Source organism: Lampris incognitus, chromosome 9 (assembly GCF_029633865.1).
Source record: "Lampris incognitus isolate fLamInc1 chromosome 9, fLamInc1.hap2, whole genome shotgun sequence".
NCBI lineage: Eukaryota > Metazoa > Chordata > Actinopteri > Lampriformes > Lampridae > Lampris > Lampris incognitus.
In genome coordinates, this window is record NC_079219.1 from 55,200,653 (window position 1) to 55,217,171 (window position 16,519).

Below are 16,519 nucleotides of genomic sequence, written 5' to 3' on the forward strand. Positions count from 1 at the left end.
TGCCAGAACTGCCCCCGAGGAGGAAACACCGAGGGCAGTCTGACAGGACACGGAAGCGGGGCAGGCTAAGCTAACTGCTAGCCCATGCAGACCGGCAGTTCCGACAGTCATCCTGGCTGGCGTTCGTTCTCTTGGACAGGGATCTTTTTGTAGTTTGATATATGTGTTCTTGTCATTTTTGGATACGTTTTTTTGCCTTTGTGTTGCACTGCTGTGGGCTTGGGGAAACCATATTTCGTTTGAAATGACAAAGTGTTCCTGATTCCTCATATAAGAGCTAATTCTGAAGTTAGTACCAAGTACTAATTAGCACTAATTTGTGTGCCGGGCTATTACCGTGCAACTATTTAGCCTAGAAACGTCACTTTTTGTTATCTTGAGACTCAACATGACTCTAGCTGGGTATGTATTGCAAATGATAAAGGCACAGCAAACATTTCCTGAACTGAAGACATTGTCAGACATTAGTCCTTGTCTAGTATAGTTTGCTGTCAGAGTTCTGTTCCTTCTTCTCAAATCTCGGTTGTTCCGCCTGCCGAAGAGAACGTTTTGGTTTTCATGACTGCAGTCATCAGCGGGCTGCTCTTTGTTCGCGTGGCACAGCTGTTGGAAACCTACACCCAGATAGCCAAATTGCTGTGGCCCGGACCCGTCCCACACCCGACACTTCATCCGGCCCACATTCCACGTGGAATGATTACACTTGGGCGGTCCGCCCCTGTTTGCCAGATCTGGGCCAGAACCAAGCCATAGCAATGCAACATGTGCCACATATTTGCCAAAGGTGGCCCATATTTGTTTTGTGATATTTGGGCCATATTCACCATTTACCACACGGGCCACTTCAGGGTCACATCCAGATCACATGTTGCCCAGAGCACCGCACCTTTGCCAAAAAAGGCCCACATTTGATTTGGCATATTTGGGCCATATTTGCTATAGTACATGTGGGCCACTTCAGGCTCACATCCATGTTGTCAGGGCCAGAAGAAGGCCATCAGTGCCGCATCACTGCCTGAAGTGGCCCACATCCGGACGCTATCTGGGTAGTCAATGTCAAAGCACATGACGTTGGGGTTATGTGGTGGAACTGGGGTGCAGTTACCGCTGACGGCCACCATGATCATTAATGAGCAAAAAAAATAAAGAGTTACAGAGCGGGACTTTAAGTTGGCACCGTGTCAGATTTATAATGCGCAGGAAGTCTGCGGCACACTTGAACGCAGCCCAATTTCTCTGTTCCTGTGTAAAGCTGGTCTCGTATACGGTGTCTTGTCTTTCGCCTCCAACCCTCTCCATCTCTCTCTCTCTCTCTCTCTCTCTCTCTCTCTCTCTCTCTCTCTCTCTCTCTCTCTCTCTCTCTCTCTCTCTCTCTCTCTCTCTCTCTCTCTCTCTCTCTCTCTCTCTCTCTCTCTCTCTCTCTCTCTCTCTCTCTCTCTCTCTCTCTCTCTGTACTCCGCCATGGGTGATTCAGCTGTTGTTCCTCATTATGAAAAACCACCTTATTGTGTTTCTTATTATCCCGCGCTGCTCCGAGCAACCGGTACACCTGCATTGTGCGTTTGTGTGTGTGTGTGTGTGTGTGTGTGTGTGTGTGTGTGTGTGTGTGTGTGTGTGTGTGTGTGTGTGTGTGTGTGTGGAGCTCCGGACTGGAATATTTGCCTCAATCCTTCTCTCTCTCTGGTGTTTGTTACCCTCTTTCTCCCTTCAGTTATCAAAACCACTGTATCCCTTTTCCCTCTCCCCCCCTTCCATCTCTCTCTCCCTCTCTCTCTCTCTCATCCCCCTCTCTCTCTCTTTCTCCCTCTCCCTCTCTCTCTCTCTCATTATCCAACAGCTTGAAGCAACCAGTCAGCCATATGTGAGTATAGCTGCCACCTCACACGGTTAGCTTGTATTATATTGAGCCTGCTCTTCGCCTTAAACTCTGCCCTGAACCTTCGGCTATTTCGGTTCTCCGTAACAGTCAGGCTAATTACCAGAGCAGCTCACAGCCAGAACGCACCCATATGTGACGCCGTCGCATTAGTACACTCGGTATCAAACCCGTGTTTGCCTTAAACTTTTTTTTTTCTTCCCCTAATTCCGTTCTTTTCAACAGTCGAACTAATTAGCTCACGAGCTCCGAGCAGCCACGTGTGAAAATCCCTTCGTTGGTGGGGAATGCGGCGCGGCCTCTTTGTGTTCTGTTTTTCATCGGGGGATTTTACCTTTTATCTTCTGTGTCGGAACCACTCCTAGATGTTTAGGTTTGATCTCTTTTCTCCACCACCAAGTTGCGCGATGGGCAATTTCAGAATCAGAGAAATCTGAATCGGGAACGCTCGGTCGTTTCATTTCAGGCACGTGCGCACATGAAATGAAACGCAACATGGTTTCCCCCCCCCAGCCCACAGCGGCGCAACACAAAGACTCAAACACATCCACGAACTACAAGGACACACATATATCCAAACTAACACACATATCCAAACTAACACACATATCCAAACTAACGCACATATCCAAACTAACACACATATCCAAACTAACGCACATATCCAAACTAACACACATATCCAAACTAACACACATATCCAAACTAACACATATATCCAAATTAACACACATATCCAAACTAACACATATATCCAAACTAACACATATATCAGAGCTAACGCACATATCCAAACTAACACACATATCCAAACTAACGCACATATCCAAACTAACACACATATCCAAACTAACACATATATCCAAACTAACACACATATCCAAACTAACACATATATCCAAACTAACACACATATCCAAACTAACACACATATCCAAACTAACACACATATCTAAACTAACACACATATCCAAACTAACACACATATCTAAACTAACACATATATCCAAACTAACACACATATCCAAACTAACACATATATCCAAACTAACACACATATCCAAACTAACACACATATCCAAACTAACACACATATCCAAACTAACACACATATCCAAACTAACACATATTTCCAAATTAACACACATATCCAAACTAACACACATATCCAAACTAACACATATATCCAAACTAACACACATATCAGAACTAACACACATATCCAAACTAACACACATATCCAAACTAACACACATATCCAAACTAACACATATATCCAAACTAACACATATATCAGAGCTAACGCACATATCCAAACTAACACACATATCCAAACTAACACACATATCCAAACTAACACACATATCCAAACTAACACATATATCCAAACTAACACATATATCCAAACTAACACACATATCCAAACTAACACACATATCCAAACTAACACACATATCCAAACTAACATATATATCCAAACTAACACACATATCCAAACTAACACACATATCCAAACTAACACACATATCCAAACTAACACACATATCAGAACTAACGCACATATCCAAACTAACACATATATCCAAACTAACACACATATCCAAACTAACACACATATCCAAACTAACACATATATCCAAACTAACACACATATCCAAACTAACACACATATCCAAACTAACACATATATCCAAACTAACACACATATCCAAACTAACACACATATCCAAACTAACACACATATCCAAACTAACACACATATCCAAACTAACACATATATCCAAACTAACACATATATCCAAACTAACACATATATCCAAACTAGCACACATATCCAAACTAACACATATATCCAAACTAACACACATATCCTAAACTAACACATATATCCAAACTAACACACATATCCAAACTAACACATATATCCAAACTAACACACATATCCAAACTAACACACATATCCAAACTAACACATATATCCAAACTAACACACATATCCAAACTAACACACATATCCAAACTAACACACATATCCAAACTAACACATATTTCCAAATTAACACACATATCCAAACTAACACACATATCCAAACTAACACATATATCCAAACTAACACACATATCAGAACTAACACACATATCCAAACTAACACACATATCCAAACTAACACATATATCCAATTTAACACACATATCCAAACTAACACATATATCCAAACTAACACATATATCAGAGCTAACGCACATATCCAAACTAACACACATATCCAAACTAACACACATCCAAACTAACACACATATCCAAACTAACACACATATCCAAACTAACACATATATCCAAACTAACACATATATCCAAACTAACACACATATCCAAACTAACACATATATCCAAACTAACACACATATCAAAACTAACATATATATCCAAACTAACACATATATCCAAACTAACACACATATCCAAACTAACGTATATATCCAAACTATCACACATATCCAAACTAACACATATATCCAAACTAACATATATATCCAAACTAACACACATATCTAAACTAAACAAAGAGGAGGACGAACACCAGCCAGGGTGACTGGCGGAGCTGCCGGTCTGCATGGGCTAGCAGTTAGCTTAGCCTGCCTGGGCTAGCAGTTAGCTTAGCCTGCCCCACTTCCACGTCCTGTCAGACCGCCCTCGGTGTGTCCTCTTCGGGTGCAGCTCCGGTCAGGGCCGTGGTCCCTGGGCCCACCGGACGCGGCAGACCAAGCTCCCTCAGCCGATCCAACGCCAGCTCTCCCAGCCAGACACCTTCGACACACCTCCCCGCACTCCACATGACGACAGTAAAAACACAGTCAATGCTGGGTGAGGCCGCCGCCAGACCGCCCTCAGTGTTCTCGGAACTGCCGGTCTGCATAGGTTAGCAGTTAGCTTAGCCTGCCCGCTTCCGCGTCCTGTCAGACCGCCCTCAGTGTTTCCTCTTCGGGTGCAGCTCCAGTCAGGGCCGTGGTCCCTGGGCCCACAGGACACAGCAGACCAAGGTCTCCCAGCCGATCCAGCGCCAGCTCTCCCAGCCATCCAACGTAGACAAATGTAGACAAACACACTTGGACGGTACTGGGTGAGGCTGCCGCAAGCGTGAATTTGCACCGCCGTCTTCCCACACCGAAATCTAAAATTTGCACTTAACATTATGCTAATTTGCCTCTTTAGCATATTCCACCATGAAAGCACTGCTAGCTACGAGCTAGCATGTAACCATGTGATCTTAATGGTGACCATATTTATTTCAAGACCTCACAAATAAGCAATCCTGACATCTGTGTACTGTACCCGAGAGGAGGAGGAGGAGGTGGAGTAAGAGAACGTGTCTCACTTTGTATGCACATGTTCTAAATAAGGATTAATGCACAAAACAATGATTTGTCATGCGTGATTCATGCAACATGTATTTGTGTTAACCAGAACGTTTGCAAACTCACCTAAACGTCTTTAAAGATGGTTTCTGATGATAATATACCACATAAAACCCCTGACTAGTTCTGCATCAGAGGAGCTCCTCTTTGCCGAGCGGGGTCACATTTAAACTGGCAGCTCGACAGCTTCTCCAGCTCGCCCTCTAAAACGCCGTCCCTCCGTCCAGATGGGGGTTGCGTTTCTTTTTACAAGCCAGGAGGCTGTCACTCTTCAAACGTCCTCACCGCTACAACCACAACAACCCCATAATCCACTTCCTGCGTCCCAGAGGTCCAAGCGTGACTCCAGCCAATCAGAGAGTGCGCCAATTAGACGCCTCAACTGGTGCTTAATTTCTGTTCCGAGGAGGCTGATGGGCCGTTAATTAGCAGGACATTAACGAGGCTGATTGTTCATTAACAGCAAAGCAATTAGAGGAGATAAGGCTCGATTGTAACGGAGAGGAAGGAGAGAGGGGCCAAAGTCGTCTCTAATAGAATCAGATGACCTGCTGTTGAAGTCAAGTCCCGAATTATGTTGGACAATTTTCGGATTGGTCGGTAAAAGAGAATATGAGCGAAATATGAAATATGCTGTGATGGCCTAAAACAGGGCTTCCACGACTTTTCTCAAACACCTTCATATAGTTAAAATTATTTCCCAGATAGCCAAACTGCTGTGGCCCGGACCCGTCCCACACCCGACACGTCATCCGGCCCACACACCGCGTGGAATGATGGCCCTTAGGCGGTCCGCTCCTGTTTGCCAGATCTGGGTCAGAACCAAGCCATAGCAATGCTGCATGTGCCACATATTTGCCAAAGGTGGGCCATATTTGTTTTGTGATATTTGGGCCATATTCACCATTTACCACACGGGGCCACTTCAGGGTCACATCCAGATCACATGTTGCCCAGAGCACCGCAGCTTTGCCAAATAAAGGCCCACATTTGATTTGGCATATTTGGGCCATATTTGCTATTATACATGTGGGCCACTTCAGGCTCACATCCATCTTGTCAGGGCCAGAAGAAGACCATCAGTGCCGCATCACTGCCTGAAGTGGCCCACATCCGGACGCTGTCTGGGTTGACACGGCCGTTGTTAGGCGACCGTAGATTTTGGTGTTTCGGTGTGGTTAAGTTGTACGCTTGCCTACTTTGTTAGGTGTGTTTAGCCCATTTAAATGAAGTTATATGGCGTCCGGCTAGCGTAGCGGTCTATTCCGTTGCCTACCAACATGGGGATCACCGGTTTGAATGTTTCCCCCAGCTTGGTCGGGCGTCCCTACAGACACAATTGGCCATGTCTGCGGGTGGGAAGCCGGATGTGGGTATGTGTCCTGGTCGCTGCACTAGCGCCTCCTCTGGTCGGTCAGAGCGCCTGTTCGGGGGGGGGGGGACTGAGGGGAAATAGCGTGATCCTCCCACGTGCTACGTCCCGCTGGCGACTCCACATGTATCAGAGGAGGCATATGGTGGTCTGCAGCCCTCCCCGGATCGGCAGAGGGGGTGGACGGCTCGGAAGAGTGGGGTAATTGGCCGGATACAGTTGGGGGGAAAAGGGGGGGGGGGTTTCGAAACACACTTGTCATTGTCAGCCAGCATACAGTGAAATAACCCAGTTCCTTCAACGTCTTCGTGGTAAACGCCCCAACATAATTGGCGAAGACGGTGCGTCGCGTTTGCAGAGAACTCCCATAATCCCCTGAAGGATCCTTCCGGTCATAGCGCCTCGGCCTGGGCGCCGGCTTCCCGGGGCAGTTTGGTCCGGATTACCGGAGTCTCGCCAGACTGACCGGCCGCCCAATTACTCGGCGAGTCGAGAGGACGTGAGACAGTCGGGGGGGAAGTGGAGCCTGACGGCGGCCTGCGGGTCGATACCGGAGATCCCTGACTCCGTCCGTGTCCGTGATGTGTGTTGTGGTGTCGACGGGAGGTGGCTGTTGTGTGTCCGGAGAGGGGATGTGTTATCCTGACTCTTGTTCCCTACATCGTCCGGTGCCCTGAAATGTGTCGAAACGCTGCAAAAACGTGTCAAACTCATTTTTGGGCGGAAGCGTAATTCCTAAAACCTAAAGTGACGTTTCACAGCCGAGCAACTCAACCGCGGATCCCAGAAATCACCGTGAGGGCGCCAACTTCCGATGTAAGGTCGTACTCAGCAGAAGAAGAAGAAAGGTAGAGCCTTCTCGCCAGGTCTGCACAGGGGGTATCAGCCCTGCGACTTCCGCTAAACGCCGTCTTTGGGTTGACCTCTGGGCGTCCAAGACGCCGCGCTAACCAAACGAGCTGCGAGCTTTGTCCACTAGGAGGCGCTCTCTGGCTTTAGGCTGGTTGTTCCCCGTCCTAATGGAACTTGGCCTGGCCTGACTCGGGCTGCTGTGGAGGCTCCCTGGGGGCGGAATATTCCAGCATCTCAGACTCTTCATTTCACGCTTCATTTAGCATCACACTTCCCCAAATCACTAACTCTGTGTGTGTGTGTGTGTGTGTGTGTGTGTGTGTGTGTGTGTGTGTGTGTGTGTGTGTTTAAGGTCATTCATCCATCCTTTTGCTTTTCCTCCCAACACGCTAACACACTATTTCACACTTGTATTAGCGCATTCATTTGCAATGAATGGCCTGTACGTCACACAAACATGGAGAGGGGCCTGCGCACACACGCACACACACACATGCGCACACAAGCACACATGCACAAACACACATACTAAAACACACACAAGTACACATACACAAACACATACACACATGCACACACATGCGCAAACACACAAACACACGCAAGTACACATACACAAACACACTCACACATGCACACACAAGCACACATGCACAAGCACACACACAAACACACACACATGCACACACTAGCACACATGCACAAACACACAAACACACACAAGTACACATAAACAAACACACTCACACAAGCACACAAACACACACAAGCACACATGCACAAACACATACACACACATGCACACATGCACAAACACACATAAACACACACAGGCACAAACACACACACACACCGTTAAAGTGTACATGATCGTGAATGAGAGGCCAGTTTATTCCAGCTGAAGTCAACAGGCCCAGTTCTGCAAGGGCAAACAGAACACAAGTGGTACGGCCCAGAGCATACAGCCTGACGCAGTGGATGGATGCAAGCTAAAGCCGCACACACACACACACACACACACACACACACTGTGGTGGTTTTTCTGCTTTTACATCAGCCCTCCTCACTCATTCTTCACTGTATTCTATGCATGAGTTTGGCTGGGAGACAAAGGTGTGTGTGTGTGTGTGTGTGTGTGTGTGTGTGTGTGTGTGTGTGTGTGTGTGTGTGTGTGACTGGGGGGGGGGGGGACATAAGTCATAAAGCTTCTAAAGTGTCAGCGTATTCCTTCACTCCGGTTATTGAATGGAGAGTTTAATAGAATCCCTGCGAGGCTGCTGTTCATATTCACCGGGTTTCCACACCGAAACACAAAATGTTGACGCTCAAAGTTTTCACACATCAATAAATGTTGTCATGTGGAAATCAACTCATACAAATATGAAGGAAATGACGTCATTATGAGGTCATAATGACGTCAGTGGGTCGTTTTTTTTTTATTCCCAATCATTGATTTAAACATTTGCTGCAGTCTTCTTATATGATGCTAACAGGAGACGTGCTACTGACGTCACCACTAGAACCACCGGGATTTCACTACTACCTAAAACGACCATGAGCAGTCAAAATGACCGCCGGTTTTTAAACTCTATATTCCGCCGAGATAAATACCCAACCGAGATATTAACGCATTACATGTGTTAGTATGTCAGCTATGAAACTAGCTGACACAAAAATTAACATTTTAACAACTTTGATACTATTCTTCAAACCATTTAAAATGGCCGCCGTCCAACGCCTGTAAATACGGCAACGCGTCGGTGGTAGTCATGGTGCATCTGTAGCGCCGGCTGTAACCAGACATGCTGGCAATAATCAAAAACCAAGTTTAGACTATTACTCTCCACTGGGGGGCGCTGGTGTGTTTCTAGGACAGAGCAACGAACTTCAGGAAGGAAGTGACGCGACAACACACGTCATCAATACTGACATGACGCGCAAATTACGCGCGGTCATTTTGACCGCTCGAGGTCATCATAACTTTTTTGTGGAGTTGATCTAAAACTCATTTTATGCAAATATATGCAAATTTAGGAGCATTCAGGGGAGCGGCGGGTCTGTATCTTTTTTTCCCAAAGTTATTAAACTTTGAAATTCTAAAACCGTCAAAATGGCGGTCTTGGTCGTTCTAAGGCTCCAAGAGACAGACACACACACACGCACACACACACACACACACACACACACACACACACACACACACACACACACACACACACACACACACACACACACACACACAGGTATGGATGGATGGTTCCTACCGGTTGCAAGTAGATCGGGTCGCTGTGTTAGATTGGCTGTGTTTGTGGTTAAGCGGGTTACGGGGTCACATCCTCCCTATTTCCTCCCCGTCCACTGACACGTTGCTCACCTGACAGGTGCTCTGACGGGCCGCAATGGATGGACCTCCTCCGAGAGGCTCCGTGTGTGTGTGTGTGTGTGTGTGTGTGTGTGTGTGTTTGTGTGTGTGTTTAGTAGGTAGGTTGTAGAATAAGAGAAAAAGGGAAGAGAAAAGATGTTTAAAAGGACTGAAAAGAGACACGTGTTGGAAATGAAAAGGGGGGGGGTCACATTCTGAATAAGGGAGGGGGCGAGCTGATCACACGCTGGTCCAACGGAAGCCGAGGCTCTCTTTGGACCTCCATGCACCGTCTGATTCTCGACAGGCGTCGCATAAATTAGTGTTTTGCTGGTTGTTTCATCCCGCACACTTCGCTGTTAGTGTCTGGGCGAGGTTTAATCTGGCCTCGCGGGCCACAGGTCAGCCAATCACCTCTCTGCGTCTTCCAGCAGGCAACTAAGCCTCCGTTTTCTGCAGCAGCCGTGTGTGTGTGTGTGTGTGTGTGCAGGTCGTGGGGAGGGGGGAGGAGGGCGGATAGGGAGTTAAGACAGATCAACAAATAGATGGACGGATAGACTGAAAAAGAGAGACGGACTGATGGAGCTGCTATCAATCAGACACCACGCCGGAGCACAAATCCCTGCCAGACCACAGAGCGAGATAGTAGAGGAGAGAGCGAGAGTGTGGTGTTTGTGTGAGAGACAGAGTGAGAGAGACAGAAAGTGAGAGACTGTATGAAAGACAGAGAGAGAGGCGGAGAGAGTGAGAGAGCAAGTGGGAGACAGAGAGAGAGCAAGTGGGAGACAGAAAGAGAGAGTATGAGCGAGAGAGACAGACAGTTAGACAGTGAGATAGAAAGAGAGTATAAGAGAGAGTGAGTGAGAGAGACGGAGCGAGTGAGAGACAGAAAGAAAGAGTGAGACAGTATGAGAGAGCGAGTGAGAGACAGTGACAGAAAGAGAGAGTGAGACAGTATGAGAGAGCGAGTGAGAGACAGTGACAGAAAGAGAGAGTATGAGCGAGAGAGACAGACAGTGAGACAGAAACAGAGAGTGAGTGAGAGACAGAAAGAGAGAGTATGAGCGAGAGAGACAGACTGAGACAGAAAGAGAGAGTGAGCGAGAGAGACATACAGTGAGACAGAAAGAGAGAGTATAAGAGTGAGTGAGAGAGACGGAGCGAGTGAGAGACAGAAAGAGAGAGAGGGACGGAGCGAGTGAGACAGTATGAGAGCATGAGTGAGAGACAGTGACAGAAAGAGAGAGTATGAGAGAGTGAGAGACAGAGAGAGAGAGACAGAGTGAGACAGTATGAGAGCGTGAGTGAGAGACAGTGACAGAAAGAGAGAGTATGAGAGAGCGAGTGAGAGAGACGGATCGAGTGAGAGACAGTGACAGAAAGAGAGTATGAGAGAGAGTGAGAGACAGTGACAGAAAGAGAGAGTATGAGTGAGAGAGACAGACAGTGAGACAGAAAGAGAGAGTATAACAGAGAGTGAGTGAGAGAGACGGAGCGAGTGAGAGACAGAAAGAGAGAGTGAGACAGTATGAGAGCGTGAGTGAGAGACAGTGACAGAAAGAGAGAGAGTATAAGAGAGAGTGAGTGAGAGACAGAAAGAGAGTGAGACAGTATGAGAGCGTGAGTGAGAGACAGTGACAGAAAGAGAGTCTGATAGAGCGAGTGAGAGACGGTGACAGAAAGAGAGAGTATGAGAGAGAGTGAGAGAGACGGATCGAGTGAGAGAGAGACAGGACTGTAGAGAAGGGGAGGGGTGGTGATGGTGGAGGTGGGGTGGGGGGTTGGAGAGGACAGGAAAGGGGAAAGAAGGAGAAAAGGAGAGCAAAGCAGAGGGAGAGAGTTTGATGCGATGAAGGACAATCATTGTCTATCAACATGAAAAATTACCTTTCACTCGCACACACAAACGGGGACACACACACACAAACAGGGACACACACACAAACAGGGACACGCACACACACACGCACAGACACACACACACCTGGTCCTGAGCTGTGATTGAATCCTCGGCGGGATTAACGGGGATTTAGCCAAGTGTAATGATGCTGGAATGAGTTGATCAACCGCCCAATGACAGTTTGCTGTGTGACCTCCAAGACCAGAGAGCAGCTCGTGACGTGGCCTTGGGCCGTGTCCACCAGGGACGGGAAGAACAACAACAACAACAACAACACAACACGTTACTGTTAACACAACAGACAAGAGTTACTGTAACACGAGTGGCGTTGTTTTAAGAATAAACTGGGATTTTCTGCAGCCGTGGAGAGAGCCGCAAATGTTGAAGAGCAGCGGCCATTACCGGTTATTCATCTGGTCGAAGCTGCTGCTGCCCCTGCTGCTGCTGCTGCCCCTGCTGCTGCTGCCCCTGCTCCTGCTCCTGCTGCCCCTGCTCCTGCTCCTGCTGCCCCTGCTCCTGCTCCTGCTGCCCCTGCTGCTGCTGCCCCTGCTGCTGCCCCTGCTGCTGCTCCTGCTGCCCCTGCTGCTGCTGCCCCTGCTGCTGCCCCTGCTCCTGCTCCTGCTGCCCCTGCTGCTGCTGCCCCTGCTCCTGCTCCTGCTGCCCCTGCTCCTGCTGCCCCTGCTCCTGCTCCTGCTGCCCCTGCTCCTGCTCCTGCTGCCCCTGCTGCTGCCGCCCCTGCTGCTGCTGCCCCTGCTGCTGCTGCCCCTGCTCCTGCTGCCCCTGCTGCTGCTGCTGCCCCTGCTGCTGCCCCTGCTCCTGCTGCCCCTGCTGCTGCTGCCCCTGCTTCTGCTGCCCCTGCTTCTGCTGCTGCCCCTGCTACCCCTGCCCCTGCTGTTGCTGCTGCTCCTGCTGCTGCTGCCCCTGCTGCCGCTGCCCCTGCTGCCCCTGCTGCTGCTGCTGCCCCTGCTGCCGCTGCTGCTGCTGCCCCTGCTGCCCCTGCTCCTGCTGCTGCCCCTGCTGCTGCTGCCCCTGCTCCTACTGCCCCTGCTGCTGCCCCTGCTCCTGCTGCTGCTGCCCCTGCTGCCGCTGCTGCTGCTGCCCCTGCTGCTGCTGCCCCTGCTGCTGCTGCTGCCCCTGCTCCTGCTGCTCCTGCTGCTGCTGCCCCTGCTGCTGCTGCCCCTGCTGCTGCTGCCACTGCCGCTGCTGCCCCTGCTGCTGCTGCCGCTGCTGCTGCTGCCCCTGCTGCTGCTGCTGCCCCTGCTGCTGCTGCTGCCCCTGCTCCTGCTCCTCCTGCTGCTGCTGCTGCCCCTGCTCCTGCTGCTGCTGCCCCTGCTGCTGCTGCCCCTGCTGCCCCTGCTCCTGCTGCTGCTGCCCCTGCTGCCCCTGCTGCTGCTGCCCCTGCTCCTGCTGCTGCTGCCCCTGCTGCTGCTGCCCCTGCTCCTGCTGCTGCTGCCCCTGCTGCTGCTGCCCCTGCTCCTGCTGCCCCTGCTGCCCCTGCTGCTGCCCCTGCTCCTGCTGCCGCTGCTGCCCCTGCTGCTGCTGCTGCTGCCCCTGCTGCCCCTGCTGCCCCTGCTCCTGCTGCTGCTGCAGCAAAAAAAAAAAACAACAACTACAACAACCATGTTTTAGTTTGACGTTTTGTGGGAAAATGGTTGACTTGGTGAAGTTTCACCAACAGAGCATCTAGAAATGTCCTCCACAGGCAGTTTCATTCATTTTTAACGAGACAACCTTCTCAGTGCATACAGAGGAGGGTGGAGGTGGACTGACCACCCCTACACCTTTATGGATGTCAATAATACATAGCAGACCTTCAGTAAACCTGTTTTATGGGGTTTTTCGAGCTGAACGGGTGGTGTTGAGGGTGTAGGACGGTACAGCTGTTCGCCTTCGTAAATAAATTCAACAACAGCAACAGAGATCATCCGCTCTGAAGGAGGAAACCGCTGCTTTTTCTTGCACTTCAAGATCAAGCCGCTCTGACTTGATGTGACGACGTCAGAGACGCCGAGACCCGCGTGACGGAGGAGAAACACGCGCTGGACGCCGCGCCGGATGGCGTCACGCCGAATGACGTCACGCCGACACGCGAGTTGGGGGCTAAAAACAGGCTGGACTTGAACCGCTCGTAAGTCCTATTAGATTATTAAAAGACAACAAGGTATAACGTTGTTAAACTCCTCTGACAAGTCTGTGACGTCATGCTTCTTTATTTTTATATTTAGTGTCAATTTTAATGCAATTGTTTTTCTTTTTTCTTTTTTAATTTTTTATTGAGTTTATGTATTTATTCATTGTACAGAACGTTGTTATGATTTAAATGGGGGGTCTGTTTTGTTCACTGTGAGTTCTGTTTGGAGGTGTGTGTACACTGCTGTTATGTTGATCCCTGTATGTTCATTTTACTGCAATTAAAAAGCAAATATTAAAAAAAAAAAAAAACAGGCTAAAAATGGGCGCTCACTTCCTGCTCGCTCTCTTAGCGGAAGCGCCTCTTCCTTTGCTGACGCAAAAGGTGAAAAGCTGGTTCGCTTCCGGTCCGGCGGGCCGTGCTGGTGCTGGTCCGCTCCTGGGTTTTTGTCTCGTGACGTTCTCTACACAGAACACTTCGTCTCGTGAGACGCCGTGGACTAAATGTGAGTCGAGTCATGTCTCGTCGGGATTGGAAGGGCTTTGGCGCCACCGTGTGGCGATAAAGACTACTTGCAACAGCCGTCGGCCACTTCAAGAATGGCTCGATGATAAAAGTGATATGGCGAAAAGTCGCCTACTTATGTTTCACGCCAAGTGCTGGACTTCATCATAGATACGACAAGGCAGACAGAGACATGTGTATCTCACACACACACACACACACACACGCGCGTTTGGAGATGTGCTGCCTTGTTTAACCGTCACGCCGAGATTTCGATTAAAAGAAGAAGTTTTGTCTCTTAAAATCGCGCTACACTATCATCAGCAGCAGCAGATTCTAAATGTCGTGCCCTCTAGTGTTCACAGCAGGTAACTGCAGCAGGATCAATCTGCTGCTCAGCATACATCTATTTACAGCTATTTACATTTCGTCCTCAAGACAATATACGCATCCTCTGCTGGCCTTTTTTTGGGGGGGGGCAGGTTGAGGCGGTGGCATCTTCTAATGGGGAAGCTGCCCCTCCGGACAGCGAGACTCCATTTTCGCCTGGTTTCCACATCGGAGGGAAAGGTATGAAAACCACGTGCTCTTTTGTTACTGGAGGCTTGGCACAAAGCACACAGTAATGTTCAGCTGTCGCGCTAACGGCACGGTGACTCTTAAGCTTCTTTTTCTAAGACGGCGTCCGCCATTTGACAAAAATCACGTGACCGGTATGGCTCGCGGAAGCGGAGCGGAAGTGAATGAGCTATCTGAGAGTTTACCGGAAGTATCCCTGTGTGCTTGTTTGGTTAGTTAATGGCGCTCAGAAATGTCCCAGGTTAATTAGGACTTGAAAGTGGCTCATTTGTGCTTTAAATTCGTTCTTGGTTGCGTCGTGTGGTGGCTATGGGAGATTGACACGATATCACCGTCCGGATCAGTTCCCCAGGATATTTGTCTTCCCGACCCATTTTGTCTGACATATAAGGGGAAATTGCCCCTCTTCTTCCGCAATGGTCTTGAGCCACGGCAGGAAAGGACCGTCCCCAAATTGTCGCCACAAAGTTGGAAGCACATAATTCTCTAGAGCAGTGTTTCTCAACCGGGGGTCCGCGGACCCCTAGTGGTCCGTGGTGTAATTGCAAGGGGTCCGTGAAAATAAAATATCTTTAAAAAAAAGATCCTATGACATTTATAGAAATAGGATTATTTTACTCAAATGTGACTGAGACCTTTATCTACCTAAACTATAAAGGGTGACAGGACTTTTTTCTCTAATTACATCTGTTTCACAAGTGTAATTTATTGTATTTTAATAAGAGATCTCGCTCCCGTTTGCATTGTTAAAAGTTACTGCATAAAAATTCTGTTGTTACATATATCTGAAAGTTACTGAATACATATTCTGTTTTGTTACATATATCTGAAAGTTACTGAATACATATTTTGTTTTGTTACATATATCTGAAAGTTACTGAATACATATTCTGTTTTGTTACATATATCTGAAAGTTACTGAATACATATTCTGTTTTGTTACATATATCTGAAAGTTACTGCATAAGAATTCTGTTTTGTTACACATATCTACGTTACAACTGAAAGCTCTTATTTTTGCCCCAAATAGTGAATAAATGCTATAATGCAATTTAAAATGCAGTTTCTACTGTTTCTATCAAATTGCAACCACCCTCCCCCAAGATCAGTTGGAGGGGTCCTCAGGGTAGATCAAAAATACGCAGGGGGTCCAGGACCCCAAAAAGGTTGTGAACCACTGCTCTAGAATGTCGTTGTATGCTGTAACATGAACGGTTCTCTTCACTGGAGCTGGGGGGCATATATTGGAGCGAATTCGGGGGGGCAACCGCAGGGACCGCCGCAGCCGGGACGCGAACCCGTAGCTCCCGCACCGCGGGCGACGTCGCTAACCGCTCGACTGAAGGGTCCGACCCGTTGGCCAAGGGCTACCGTGTCTACTTATCCATGCACATTACTATATACATATATATATAGTTTGGTTTTAAAGCTAAACATGGTGCTGACTTATGTATATATGCCTTAAAGGAAATTGTAAACAAATCTAGGCCAAAACTCATCGGTTCTTATGTGTTTTATTGGTGCTT